This window comes from Suncus etruscus, chromosome 14 (genome assembly GCF_024139225.1).
Source record: "Suncus etruscus isolate mSunEtr1 chromosome 14, mSunEtr1.pri.cur, whole genome shotgun sequence".
Classification (NCBI taxonomy): Eukaryota; Metazoa; Chordata; class Mammalia; order Eulipotyphla; family Soricidae; genus Suncus; species Suncus etruscus.
This window is the reverse complement of record NC_064861.1, coordinates 58,484,933-58,499,323: the sequence shown is the minus strand read 5'-3', so window position 1 is coordinate 58,499,323 and position 14,391 is coordinate 58,484,933.

The window sequence follows — 14,391 nt, the reverse complement described above, 5'->3', positions numbered from 1 at the left end:
TTTGTAAAGTGTGAAAAATCCTGCTGCATAGATCTCTCTTCCACTAATTGTGTTTCTCTCTAACTCAGAGGAATGACAAGCAGAAAACGATGCGTTTAATGTAATATATCTAAAATAAATGGATTACAAACTTTTCTTCTTAAAGGAGAATATGCCAGTAATTCCTCTGCATATAACAATGAAAGACAAAAACACATTATGCAGAGTATTGAATGCTCCATTGAAAAATCCATAATAATGTATTCAGATAAAAGGAAGGAAAGTAATGAGTTTATAAAATGGACTTGATTATACATGTCAAGAATTTGTCTCTATTGATTAATAGCTCAATATGTGTGTGTTTATCCTTTATTTATAGTGGTATTTGTAATTCGGTTGATTTTTGAGTATTAAAGTAATAGTACTTTAGATGATGGAAGTATTCTTACTAAACTTTCAGTTCTTACTATGCTATGCTATACTGTGATTTTCTTATCAAACAATCTTATCTTTTATTTTTTTCTATAAAAACTTAGCACATAATACAGCGTTAAGTCATCTGTGTGAATCAGTATAATTCAATGTATAAAATCATATATAGGAGAAAAAATATTTGGTCTGGTATCAGTAAAACATACCCGATTCTAATCTGAACTTTAGCTATTTGGGTGACCTTGACTAAGTTAGTAAATACTTTGATTCTAAACTTTAGCAACTGTAATAATTACTACACACCACATTTTCACCAAGTGGTTAATTGATAGTAACTAGTAACTAGGTCATTATGTATTCAATAAAATTTTGTATTAAGGCAATTGAACAGCAGATAGGACTAATACTATGGTATCAAACATTAGTTCTTCGTTATACCTTTACTAATGATGGTACAATGTGAACAGATAATTTAGAAGATACATTAAATTATAAATATGGGTCTTTATACTTAGCTAACAGTTTATGTAAATATATTATATCCTTCAAAATTCTGAATCTTTATTTAAAACAATATTTAAGTATGAAAATAGCATTATTTTATTCTAATACTATGTAATTATTTTTTTTTCAGTCATTAAAGTGATGCACATAAGTAACCCTTTCCCCAACTTTCTTTTTCCATAATTTCTTCTTTTTTGGTGGGGGGGCACACCCAGTGACACTCAGGGGTTACTCCTGGCTATCTGCTCAGAATTCGCTCCAGGCTTGGGGGACCATATGGGATGCTGGGGGAATCTAAATGAGGTCCGCCCTAGACTAGCACCGGCAAGGTAGATGCCTTACAGCTTGCACCACTGCTCCAGCCCCCCTAATCTCTTCTTTTGATATGTAAAAGCCCACCTGGATTACAGGACCTTCCCCCAACCTTGGTGGTGGGGTTCTGAATTATGATAAAATGCTCTGGCTTTGGCTTAGCAGAGAAAGCACATGGCATATTCAGTATATGACAGACTAACTCCAATGAAACTATAAAATAACTCACGGGCTTGGTGTAGGAATTCTCTGCCGCTACCCTGCTTCATCAGAACTGTCCACCTGAGGGTTTAGAAACACTGTGCCTCGGGCGGCCTCATCCAACTCCTGAATATAAATTTTAATTTTTATTTTACACAAATATATCATATTTCTATATGATTCAAGCTTTAACATAATAATCTTTGATATAACTTTTTTTGTTTGTTTTTTTTGGGCCACACCTGGCAGCGCTCAGGGGTTACTCCTGGCTCCATGCTCAGAAATCGCCCCTAGCAGGCACAGGGAGGGGACATATGGGTTGCCGGGATTCAAACCACCGTCCTTCTGCATGAAAAGCAAACGCCTTACCTCCATGCTATCTCTCCGGCCTCGGATATAAATTTTTAATACTGACTTCTCCTTCCACTGTCTCCTAATACATTTTTCTCTTCTCAGTAGTAAACAGAGAAATCATTCACAACTTAATAAAGAAAATAGATATAAGTCACATTTTGTTTCTATTGTTTTCGCATGAAACACCTGATGTTTCTCAGGCCTCACTGATGACTCTGAACTCAATTACATATACTGGCAGTGCTTGGAAGGAACTTTATGTGGTGTCATGGAATGAACTGGGGTAATATACATGAGAAACATGCATTTCCTCCTGTACTATCTATGTAGCCACTCAATTTCCTTCTTGACCTGGTGGTCAAATGTAGATAGTTAAAATATCAGCTATTACCAAGAGTCAGGCAAGAGTTTGGCAGACATTTTAGAGCACTCAAAATACTCTATACTAACTCTACCATATTAACAGACACATACCATCATATATTTGTCAAAATCTATGGTATATTCAATACCAAGACTAAAATTGGTATTACCAAAAATTTATCAAGAAAGTGGTAATATCAAGAGTAAGTTACAGTCTCTCCAAAATTATGAATCTTTGTAAGAGCATTCATTATAAGCATGTGACATAATATTAATAACAGGAAGGGATATACATATATCTGAGATGGGTGCAATTTATCTCCCTTTAATTTAATGTATTTTTGTGTGTCTGGGGTTTTTTTTGGGGGGGGAGGTCACACCTGGTGATGCTCAGGGGTTACTCCTGGCTATGCACTCAGAAATTGCTCCTAGCTTGGAGGACCAGGGGATAGAACCATGGTCCGTCCTAGGCTAGCGCATATAAGGCAGATGTCTTACCACTTACGCCATCTCTCCAGCACCTAATTTAATTTAACTTTTTAAAAAATTAATCAAAGTCTCATGATTTACCAATATATTCATAGTTGGGTTTTAGGCATACTCTTGGTGTTCCAGCACCTAGCCTTCTACCAGTATCTTCTTTCATACAATCTGAAATAAAATCTTCATCTTCAGTCTGCTAGCTTTCTAAGAACCTTTTTTAAGTTTGGTTTTCAAAGTTTGAATCTCTTTTCAGTGCTACTGACTGTGGTTTGGATATTTAGTTCTACCTGTCCTTTACACCACTGGTGTAGTAGTTTCTCCTTAGTTTGCTTTCTGTTGTTTCTTATCTATATTTTCCCCCTGTTCTTGATTTTTTCTTTCACTGTCCTTACTCTTTATATACTTTATTATATTCTGCTCAATATTTTTCTACTTGTATCTATAGAAATGTCTTTTACTAAGCAATCTGCAAGCTAACATTGGGACTCACCTACAAACTTAAAAAATTGGAAAAATTGGTTAAACATGCATATCTAATCTTAGATTTGAAAGATTAGTTTTATAAAATATCTAAGAAGAAAAACTTGTGGATGATAGAACTTCTTGAAAAATTCCTAATGTGAAAATATAGAATACAAAAAAGGCCAGTCCCAAATGCCCATTACATAAGGTTAATTTCACAGAGGAGTATTACAGCTGGAAGAAGATTGTATTTAAAGAAGATAATGAAATGGAATTACCACTGTCATATAATCTTTATATCCAAACAGGAACTTAGTAATAGAATTAGCTATAGAATAATGACTGGGACTGGAGAGATAGTAGTATAACATATATGGCTCTTGCCTTGCAAAAATTTAATCTAGTTTCAATCCCCAGTACCACATTTGATACCCTGGGCCAAGCTAGGAGTGATCTCTGGGCATAAACCTAAAAGGAAGCCCTAAGTACAGTTGTGTGAGTTCTCCCTCTCAAAATAAAAATAGTAAAATAATTACAGTTGATTGCATTTAAAAATCAAGTTGATTATAGATTATATATATTTGAAGCTATATAATCATGAAATAATTTCAAATGGTATACATATATAACTATATATTAACCAGGGGATTTTATATCTGGCTTATACAAAGCTAAGATATTGACACTCTCATCCTAACTACATGAAAAAAATTGAATAAATAGAAAGGCCACTTTATTCTAAGATCTATTAGAAAAATTATTCACAAAACAAGCTGTCACCTGAACTTAGGGCATAAAGTGAACCCATGGGTTATAGTTGAAATATGTTTATCTAGAGCAGAAATATTGAATCTATAGATTTCAAAAATATGTAAATAACAATTGTGATAAACTTTGGAATGATCATTGTATATTAGCACAAGAATGAGAAATTGAGAGGTGGAGTCGTCTTAAATGGACCTCTACATTTTGAGGACTTGTTCTCCAAGATCCATGCTGTGTGAAGATCTCAGAATGAACTCCTATTAATTCTGGCAGAAAAAATAGGAGAAATAATCTTTCTGAAAAATTTGAGAATAATAAATATTATATCTCAATTATAAATAATAATTTCCCAAGGAATAATTTTATCCAGTACCAAAGAAGGAAAAATATTTGATACAAAATCTGAGAAGTATTAAAAATAAAATAAAAATATGAAAAATGACTACTAAAATATTAGCATTTATTAATAGGTTGTAGAATATTTTCACTATACTTTGCAGTGAACTAGCAGAGTTTTAGAATAAAATAGAGAATTGAAATAAAAAGATCTACAAAATATAGACTTTTTTGTGAGGAGTGATTTTTATGGAATACTAAAATAAAATAAAAGAAAAGAAAAGAAAAGAAAAGAAAAGAAAAACTCATCAGAGAAATTTAAAACTTTTGGGACTTACAGCTGTAATACTTTGGCTTTGGGGGCCCACACTCTATGGTGCTCAGGATTTATTCCCACCTTTGTGCTGGGATCACTTCTGCTAAGGTTCAAAGGACTATATATGTTGCCAAGAATGGATCCTAGTGGGGACACATGCAAGGAAAAGACCCTGCTTGCTGTTCTATTGCTTTGGTTGCATCAATAGCACTTATTAAAACATGGGACTAGAGAGATGACTTAGGGCTGGATCATGTGCCTCAAATGTATAGAGTCCATTTCCACCACAAGCTACATATTACCCCCTCCCAAGCACTGCTTGGTGTAGCTACAGTGGTTGCAAACAATGCTGGAGTAATCTCTTAATAACAAATAAATACAAATAATTTAAAAATAACACACTACCAATCATTATAAAATCAGCATTACAGTAATGACTGTTAATTGTAGCTATTATTACTTAAAATAATATGTTCATCTTGAATAACCACAACATGCTAAAAAGCAAATACAATAATCAAAAAAGAAAAACAAGCCACGGGGGAAAATTTCCTATAGATTGTGTGATTAGACAAAGTAAACATCAAGTCCAAATTCAGAAATGTCACAGAGAGCAGAATTATTGAATAGGGAATTTTAAATAAATATAATAAATATGTTAACTACTCTAATAAAAAAGTAAGAAGCATGCAAGAACAGATGGTTAATGAAGGCAGAGGGATAAAATTTCTAAAAAGTAATAAGGGAAAGTAGTAGAAATCAAGGACAAATAGGAAATTGAGAATGTCTTAAACTTTCTAATCAGTCACTGAATATGGCAATAAAGAGTCCACAAGTTGAAAGATAGATCAGTAGAAATATTGAAAACCAAAATATAGACCAAAAATACAAAGTCAAACAACAAAAACCCAAGTTAGTAAATAAGTCTGACAGTTTCAAAATGCATGACTTTTGCGAATCTGTTATTCAGGAGAAATGATAAAACAACTAAATGTATAATTAAAACTGTCAAAATCTGATCACATCTATAAAATGAAATATTTAAGGACAATAATGATGATGACTACTATATTAGATCTATGCATATGACCATCAAACTGCAGATGACCAAATCCCAAACAAAATAAACTTGGTGGGGCTATACTGTGGTGGGGGAGAGGAATTACCTATTATTAAAGAACAATTATAAGTATAATGATAAAGAGTCAAAAGATATTTAAGATGATTCAAAAGGAAAGCCCAATCTACATTCACTTCCTAGCTGTTTGTTTCCCAATATTTTCAGGCCCAGGTAGCAATACTTTCTTGCATTAGTACTGAACTCACTAGATTGGGTGACAATGCATTACTACAAGTAGGTTCCTAGATTCCTGAGCACTGCCTGGGGGTTCACTATCCCATGGCATCCCTTCAAATAATTATAGCTATTCAGCATGAATTATTTAGAAAAGAAAAGAATCTAATGAAACATTTAAAAACAGTTAAATATTGAAAAACACCATCAAACTGCAATTATTATCAGGGAGGCTATTTGAAATTAAAAGAGAAGTTTGACCTTTCTAATACAAACTTAGGGAATTCATTGCCAGAAAATTTGATTTGCAGAGAATATTAAAAGAGGTTATTCAAGACTAAGTACAGGGTTTAAGGTCTTGCCTTGCATACAACTGACCCTAGTTCAATCCCCTGCACTGCATATCCAATGCATGATAAGGAGTGATCCTAAGGACAAAGTCAAGAGCAAACCCTGAGCACTGATGGGAGTGACCCTCAAACCAAATTAACATACAAAATTAAAGTTATTCAAAGTGATAAAAATGATGTTAGATATACAGAAGGAAAGTTACAGCATCTAAGAAGAAATTGTTTTCTTAATTTAAGTGATGTCCCTTATCAGATATTAGTGAAAAATATTAAATATTCATATAAATTAAACAAAACTGTCAATAAAACTTTTGTAAATAAAAAAAATTGTTTTGTTTGGGGGGGAGGGTCACACCCGGTGATGCTCAGGGCTTACTCCTGGCTATGCACTCTGAAATCATTCCTGGCTTGGGGACCATAAGGGATGCTAGGGGATCAAACAGTGGTCCATCATTGGCTAGCGCTGACAAGGCAGATGTCTTACCATTCTGGCCCCTGTAAATAAAAACTTCACTAAATAAAATCATTTTGTAAATAAATTTAGAAATATATCCATGCTCAAGATAAATCAATGTTCTTAAAATGCAAATTCCTTAGAAAGATCATTTGTAGTTTCAATGTAATCCCAGGCAAAGTGTCAGCAAACTGTTTTGCAATATATAATTCATTTTGAGTTTATGCATGAAGATAAAAAGATCTTGAGTAGAAAACACAATGTTAAGAAAAAAAATGTGGGGGCCGGGCGGTGGCGCTAAAGGTAAGGTGCCTGCCTTGCCTGCGCTAACCTTGGACGGACCGCGGTTCGATCCCCCGGTGCCCCATATGGTCCCCCAAGCCAGGAGCAACTTCTGAGCACATAGCCAGGAGTAACCCCTGAGCGTTACTGGGTGTGGCCCAAAAACCAAAAAAAGAAAAAAATGTAAGATTGTGTGAAGGTTGATTTAAAAGTTCTTGTGAATAATATACTGTAATCAAGTGTGTACAAATACATACATCAATGCAAAAATATCTTAAAGTTTATAATATAAAATACTTTTGTATTTCTCTGTATAATCAGATTTTAAGTAGTTGATGACCAATTTACAATATAAACACGTTTTTGTTTACTTGAAAATAATAAATTGTATGTCACCTGTAAAACAAAGGCTATAAACAGAAAAGTAGAATAAAAAAATTAAGCTAAAAAGTAAAATCATTGAAACATGTCTAATTGATTTTTCTTAAAAGAACTAAGGCAATTCCATGGAAACATGGTATTTTTTCAGAAACAAAATTATGACAATTAGATGTCGATATGTAAAAGAATGATATAAACACAGACTGTGCACTTTATTAATCAACTAATTCAAAGTGTTAATACACTTTTACTAATGAACATATTTATACTGTTGAACAAAATTTATAGAAAAAAAAACATGAAAAACCACAAATATATAAATATATGTAACTTGTATTTAGTCTTGAAGTTTTGGATGCTATACCAAAAGCAAAATTGATGGGAAAAATACATCTTATTAAGATTAGAAACTTCAGAGAAAGACATTATTAAGGTAACAAAGAGGCAATCACAGATTTGTATTTGCAAAAAATGTTTAATAAAATATTTAAATTGCTGAACATTCATTCTTTTTAGGGAAAACATCCTCCACATGCATATTCTAAAATATTGGAAACGCACTAGTCCAGTCATTTAGGCTCAATGATTTGGCTCTGGAACCAGGACCAGTGGAACTGAGTTTCTCCAGGGTCACCTTGGCATTGCTGATCTAGGATTTTTGATGCTAAGCACTGGACTCATGGCATTGGTCATTAGAACATAAACCTCACCACATTAAGCTATGTCCTCAGTCCTTCAAAAGTCTTTAAAATAAATGGTAAAAATCGCCTAATTGAAAAATGATGAATGGGGGCTGGAGTGATAGAACAGTAGTAGGGCTTTTTCCTTGCATGCTTCCAGACTATATGGTCCTCAAAATGCCAGGAATAATTTCTCAGCACAGAGCTAGGAATGATCCCTAAGTGCCACTGGGTGTGCCCTTCTCAAAATAACCTCTTTTCCAAAAAATAAATAAATAAAAAATGATCAATGATCTAAACATACAAAGTAGATTAAAAATACAAAACTTTTTGGTGGGAAAGATCTTTCAGTCATTGATTTTGAGCACTCTAAGTGGTGCAGTTACTGTAGAAGATAATTTTGTAGTGTCTTATACATTACAAAAGAGTATTATTTATTTGAATAATTGTGTTGTTAGATCTTTACATAGTTTTGAAAAATGTGTCACACTAAAACCAGCAAATAAATGTTAGTGCCAGTTCTATATTGATTTGTCCCCAAACTGGGATTAACTGAAATGAATATTCACAAGAAAATCAGTAAATGTTGAGTAATCTCATGTGAGGTAAGGCATTTGCCTTGTATGCAGAAGGATGGTGGTTTGAATCCTGGCATCCCATATGGTCCCCTAAGTCTGCCAGGAGTGATTTCTAAGCATAGAGCCAGGAGTAACCCCTGAGTCGCTGCCAGGTGTGACCCAAAAACCAAAACCAAAACCAAAATGATATTATGTGATGTTATTCTGTACTACAATGAAGTCCGTTATAAATGCACGAAAAGACATTGACAAACCAATTGGCATGCCACAAGCAGTGGGTAAGGGTTGCTTTCTCCCTTGCATGGAAAGCGAAAAAAAAAAAAGGTTGCATATCAGAACTGGTTTTTGTGTGTTTATTAGTTTAGTTTTGTTTTTGGATCAGAACTAGCTGTGCTTAGGGGTTATTTCTGGCTCTTTGTTTAGACATTTGTCCTGACAGTACTCTGGGGACATATGGGATACCAGGAATCGAACTCAGATCAGACGCACACCAGGCAAACACCCTATATCACCAGTTGGCCTCTGTTTTTAGCTTTCTCAATATGCTCCTGTCTTGTTGTGGTTCGGATTTGCATTTATCTGACATCATTGATGCAGAGGGTATTTTTTAATTTTTGTTTTCATAAACCTATTGAAGCTGTTCTCACAAAACTAAGGAGAGAGCTTCCATATGTCCCAGAAATGCTTTCTTAGGACCTCCCACAAGGACTCAGAAAAGACATTTGATATCCTATGTTCACTTAAGTTCTATTTCACAGTAGCATAAATAAAGAATAAATGTCTGGACAAAGAAAGCAGGTATGTATGTGTGTGCATACATGAGGGTATGAAATGGAATTCTACATAGCAACAAAATTAGCTGGTGTGTGGATGGAACTGGAAGGGAATCATGTTGAATGAAGTAAACTAGGAGAGGAGAAAAATGATGTAAGAGAACCTGAACACTGTTCTACAAAACTGAGCTTACCGTGGCAAAGAGAAAAGGGAGGGGGAATTTTGGGGGACCGTAACAATGCTGGAGGGAATTGTACACTCTGATGTATGAATCTCTGTCATTAACAGTGTTGTAAATTGTGGTAACTAAAATAAATAAACAAAAACATAGATGAAGTGCTTAAGAACTGCTATGCAAAAAGTGTGAATTTGAAAAAGCTATATGCCATATAAATGCAACTATATGGCATTCTGAAAAATCAAAACTGTAAAGATGGGGTAAAAGATCAGAGATCTTATTTATTTATTTTTTATAATTTTTTTATTTAAACACCTTGGTTACAAACATGATTGTGGTTGGGTTTCAGTCGTATAAGATGACATCCCCCATCACCAGTGTAACATTCCCATCACCAATGACCCAAATATCCCTCCTCCCCTCCCCGCCCCACCTGTACTCTAGACAGGCTTTCTATTTTCCTCATATATTCTCATTGTTAGGATAGTTCACAATGTAGTTATTTCTCTAACTAAACTCAGGAAAAAATAAAAAAATTATTTTACAAAGATGAAGAACTGAGAGACAATGCTAGGGTTTATTGCAGGCACAGCAGGATTCCTTAGAAAGGACAGAAATTTGGAAATTACCATCTGTGCTTTTAGTACATTTGAAACACTTCTACAAACATTTGAAACACTTCTACAACAGCAAAAAGATGGAAAAAACTATAAACTTACATGGACTTTCTTTTAGAAAACTGTGACTTATCACAGAACATTATGAACTCAGAAAAATCATGAAAAAAAAAAAGATTTGTTTTGAACCATTGTGGTGAAATGGAATGGGCCATTGCACAGCCTATTGTAAAAATACAGCAAGAAAACTTTGGTTTACATTTGATGATCTAGAAGTTTCAGAAATCTCCAACTTGTCTGTATAATCTTCAGCAGCTTATACGTATATAAGCTAAATACAATATATATAGGGCTCACTATTAGAATGTTTTAGTGTCTTACTTTCTATTCTATTTATAATAACATTTTAATGCTTTTGTTAACAATGATCTTTGGAGATATAGTTTGGATGGCCTAGTTTCATATTAAAGTGATAGTATACTTTCGACTCCTAACACAGTGATCATTATGATGTATTAATAAATATTATAAATTAAAAACAAAGATCAGAGATCAGAGGTTGGCAAGGTAAAGTGAGAAATATAACTGAAAAGGTGAAGAATATGCTAATTATCAAAGTGATCTAACTACTCTTTATGACACTAATGGTAAGAAAATATCACTGTTCTCTTATCAAAAACCATATAAATTTATAATATAAACTTTACAATGTAGTTTATACAATTTTTCAAAAAAATTAGGAGAACAAAAAATTATTTAGGTCTTGAGACAGACTTTTTATGGGACAAAACAACCTAAGTGTTTTATAATAAATTGAAAACACTCACTGTATGTGTTTTAGAGAAGTAATTTTGGAAATAAATGAAGTTAAAGAATAACCGTGGGTATATATACATACATACTGTAATTTACTTTAAAATGTTTTTTATAGGAGGACTGCTAAATAATTCTATTATGGTATATAATTAGGTAAACATATGGTGATCTGGAAAGATATATTTCATGCTGCGGAGTTGGAAATGCATGTAAAATGGTAAGAAGATGGAGCCAGAGCAATGGCACAGCGGTAAGGTTTTTACCTTGTATGCGGCTGACCCAGGATGAATTTGGTTCTATCCTTGGCATTCCATATGGTCCTCCAAGCCAGGAGTGATTTCTGAGCACATAGCCAGGAGTAACCTCTGAGCTTCACTGGGTGTGATTCCCCCCTCCCCGAAAAGGTAAGAAGGTAAATCTCTGTGGTAATTTATTACAGGTAGACTTATAAGTATAGCTTTTTTATAGCTTAATAAAAATATTGTTAAAAAGAAAAATCATTTATGGATAGATAACTCAGTAGATACACATATGTATTTATTTACTGCTAGTTTAGAGTAGAAGGTTCAGAATTATTCATAATTTAGTAGCAATAAGTACATAGCATATTTATATCTTGTTTTATAATTTTTTTTAAAAAAAGAGGAAATGAGAACTTAAAGATCTGGATGATTCTAAGAATGAAAATTGTAGTTGATCCTTGAGTATATAAAAATCAATTATTTAGTATTTCATATTGCTGAAAGTGATGAATTAAAAAAAATAAAAAAAGAAACTCTGCATGTCAAAGGCACACAGAATTAATTATAAACAGTCCATCAAAGTAATTCTATGAATAATAAACAAAACTTTGATTAATTACAATGAGAATAAATGACCATAAATTCATACTTTTGTAAGTAAATTATTGAATAAATAAATTAAGAAAGAATATGAAAAAGTCTCATGATATAAAGTTAGACAATTTATGAAGATACTAGAAAATTAGCAACTTAGACATTAACTGCCTACTCTGTATGAATGGACTGTGTAGAATGACATTTTCTAAAGTATATAGTATGAAATGGTCAGAGAAGTTTAACTTCACTATTTGTAAAGCTCACGAACATACCTCAGCCCACTATCACGATCAATGTCAGTAGTAATAAGTCAAATTTGTAGTATGTACCCTTGACACAATGTAAAAAATAAAAAGGTTCTTTCTCACTTTGGTCTTTCCCATAAAGGTATAAAATCCCACTATCAAAAGGGGAAGAATATCAGAGAAATTCCATTTGTGATATAATGCCTGACCTTTTCTCCTCAATGCTGTCAAGATTATCAACACAAACAAAAATAATTTGTAAAGTTATAAGAGATCTAAGACTGTATGGTTTAAAAATAATAGTGTGGCATTTTAAATTAAATCATAAGCATAAAAATAATTAAAACTAATTGGAATAATTAAAATAATTGGAATAGCACCGATATTTTTTAGGTAATGATATAATATTGATAATGGCTAATTATTTGTAAAATATTTTTCTTTATGAAATATTTAATTTTAGAGAAAAATTAATGAGTCATATAACTCAGTTTATCTTTAAGAATATTTAATTTATGATATTTGCCTAATTTTTTTTTAAAAAAATTGAGACAATCATCTTAATATCTGCCAACAAAGTGGGTAGGGTATTTGCCTTGTATGCAGCCAGTCTGGTTTCCATTCCTGACATTCCATATAGTCTCCTGAACCATTGGTGGATGACAAACAAAAATCACTGAAATTGTAATATCCTTTACACAGTTGTGAAGAAATTTATGATTGTATGTACAATAAACATGTTTCTATAGTTGAATCAATATTTAAGTATAAATTCACAATTAAATTGCTGCAGAAATTTTCTTTATCAATATACAACAAAGGTCATATAAATAATCTTAAATACTTATTTGCAAGAAAAATAAATCATAGTAGTGCTATCTCAAAATGGTGTCTGGACAGTACACTGTAAATAGTTTTCTTTAGTAACTCCTTAAACTTGTTTCCCTAAAGATTAATTTGATGATAAAGTTCAACTGAAATCAGATGGGTATCTCATTAATAAAAGAAATTTATTTTATATTGACTATTGTATTTAAGACTGTTTTTCCAGATGCAAATAAGCAATATCTTAGTAAATTATGTCACACATGTGCATACATAGCATGATATACCTGCACACCATAGTGAACTAAATCTATTAGTGGTTATCTGTGAGATTCAATAAATATGGGAATATGTTTTCCAGATTTATAGACTGGGAAGGAAGTTTCAGACTTTCTATAGGCACGCTATATAGCCCTGAGATAAAGAAGTTCTCTGTTTATTGCCATTGATTTGTATATAAACAAGAGATACTTATTTCAAGTTAATAAAAATAAGAACTGCTATATTTAGAGCTTTTTAATGCAAAAATTGCTTTATATATTTTTTCTTTTAACCTCCACAATAATTATTTTATTATTTAACATTCATTCACAATGAAGAGAACAAAATTTAGAAAAGAGGAGAAATTACTAAATAAAAAATAGTAGAACCAGATTTTTGAAAGCTAACTCTTTTAACTGTCTAGATCTACTTTGGAACATATAATATTCCCAGTATCCTCACCTGGAAAATGGAGGGAAAACTACCTTAAGCCATTTTGATTTAGGGTTTGTTTGTCTCTGCCTAAAAGATTGACTTTTCATTGTACCATTGTTTACCCTTGAATAATTTGTTTTTAGGGAGCTACCACCACTTTCTTTCACCCTATATTCTGTGTCCAAATTTCTCTATAAAGACTCTCCCACATGTAACCTATAAAAATGTTATATTTTCTTTTTTTTATTGTTGTGTATTTGTGTATGTATATGTTTTGTGAAAGATACCAAACCTAGTTCTTGTGCACTCACGGCATGCATTTATCTATTGAGCCACATACTCAGCCTTGTATGATTTACATTTGGCTAAACAGGAAGTTTTAAAGACCCTAAGTTTATACAATTGTCCTCTCAAAGGAACATTACATGATCAATGTATGGTCCTTTTAAAAATACCTTTGTACAATCTTTGTAACCAGACAACATATGAGACATAGAGTCATATTTCAAACTGTACTTTACTTCTAATATTTTTCTATACTATCATCTAAGTCAGTAAACATTGAATGGGCATAGTTAAGCAGATTTTACTTGTACATTTTAAAACATGCTTCATAAATGTCAGGAAATTTTAACTAAATTCCTGTAAAAATCAAATTTTATTTGTATGTGAAGGTACTTACTGTATTTGCATCTATATCAATATCCATAACTTGTAATATATACAATATATCAAACCCACCATGGTAAAATGGAAGGACTAGAAGAATTAGGAAAGAGGAAACAAATGCCTTTTATATGTTTCTGATTTTTACTTACATCTTTTGATTTATTTGCAAGGTTTTTTTTTTTTTTTTTTTTTTGGTTTTTGGGTCA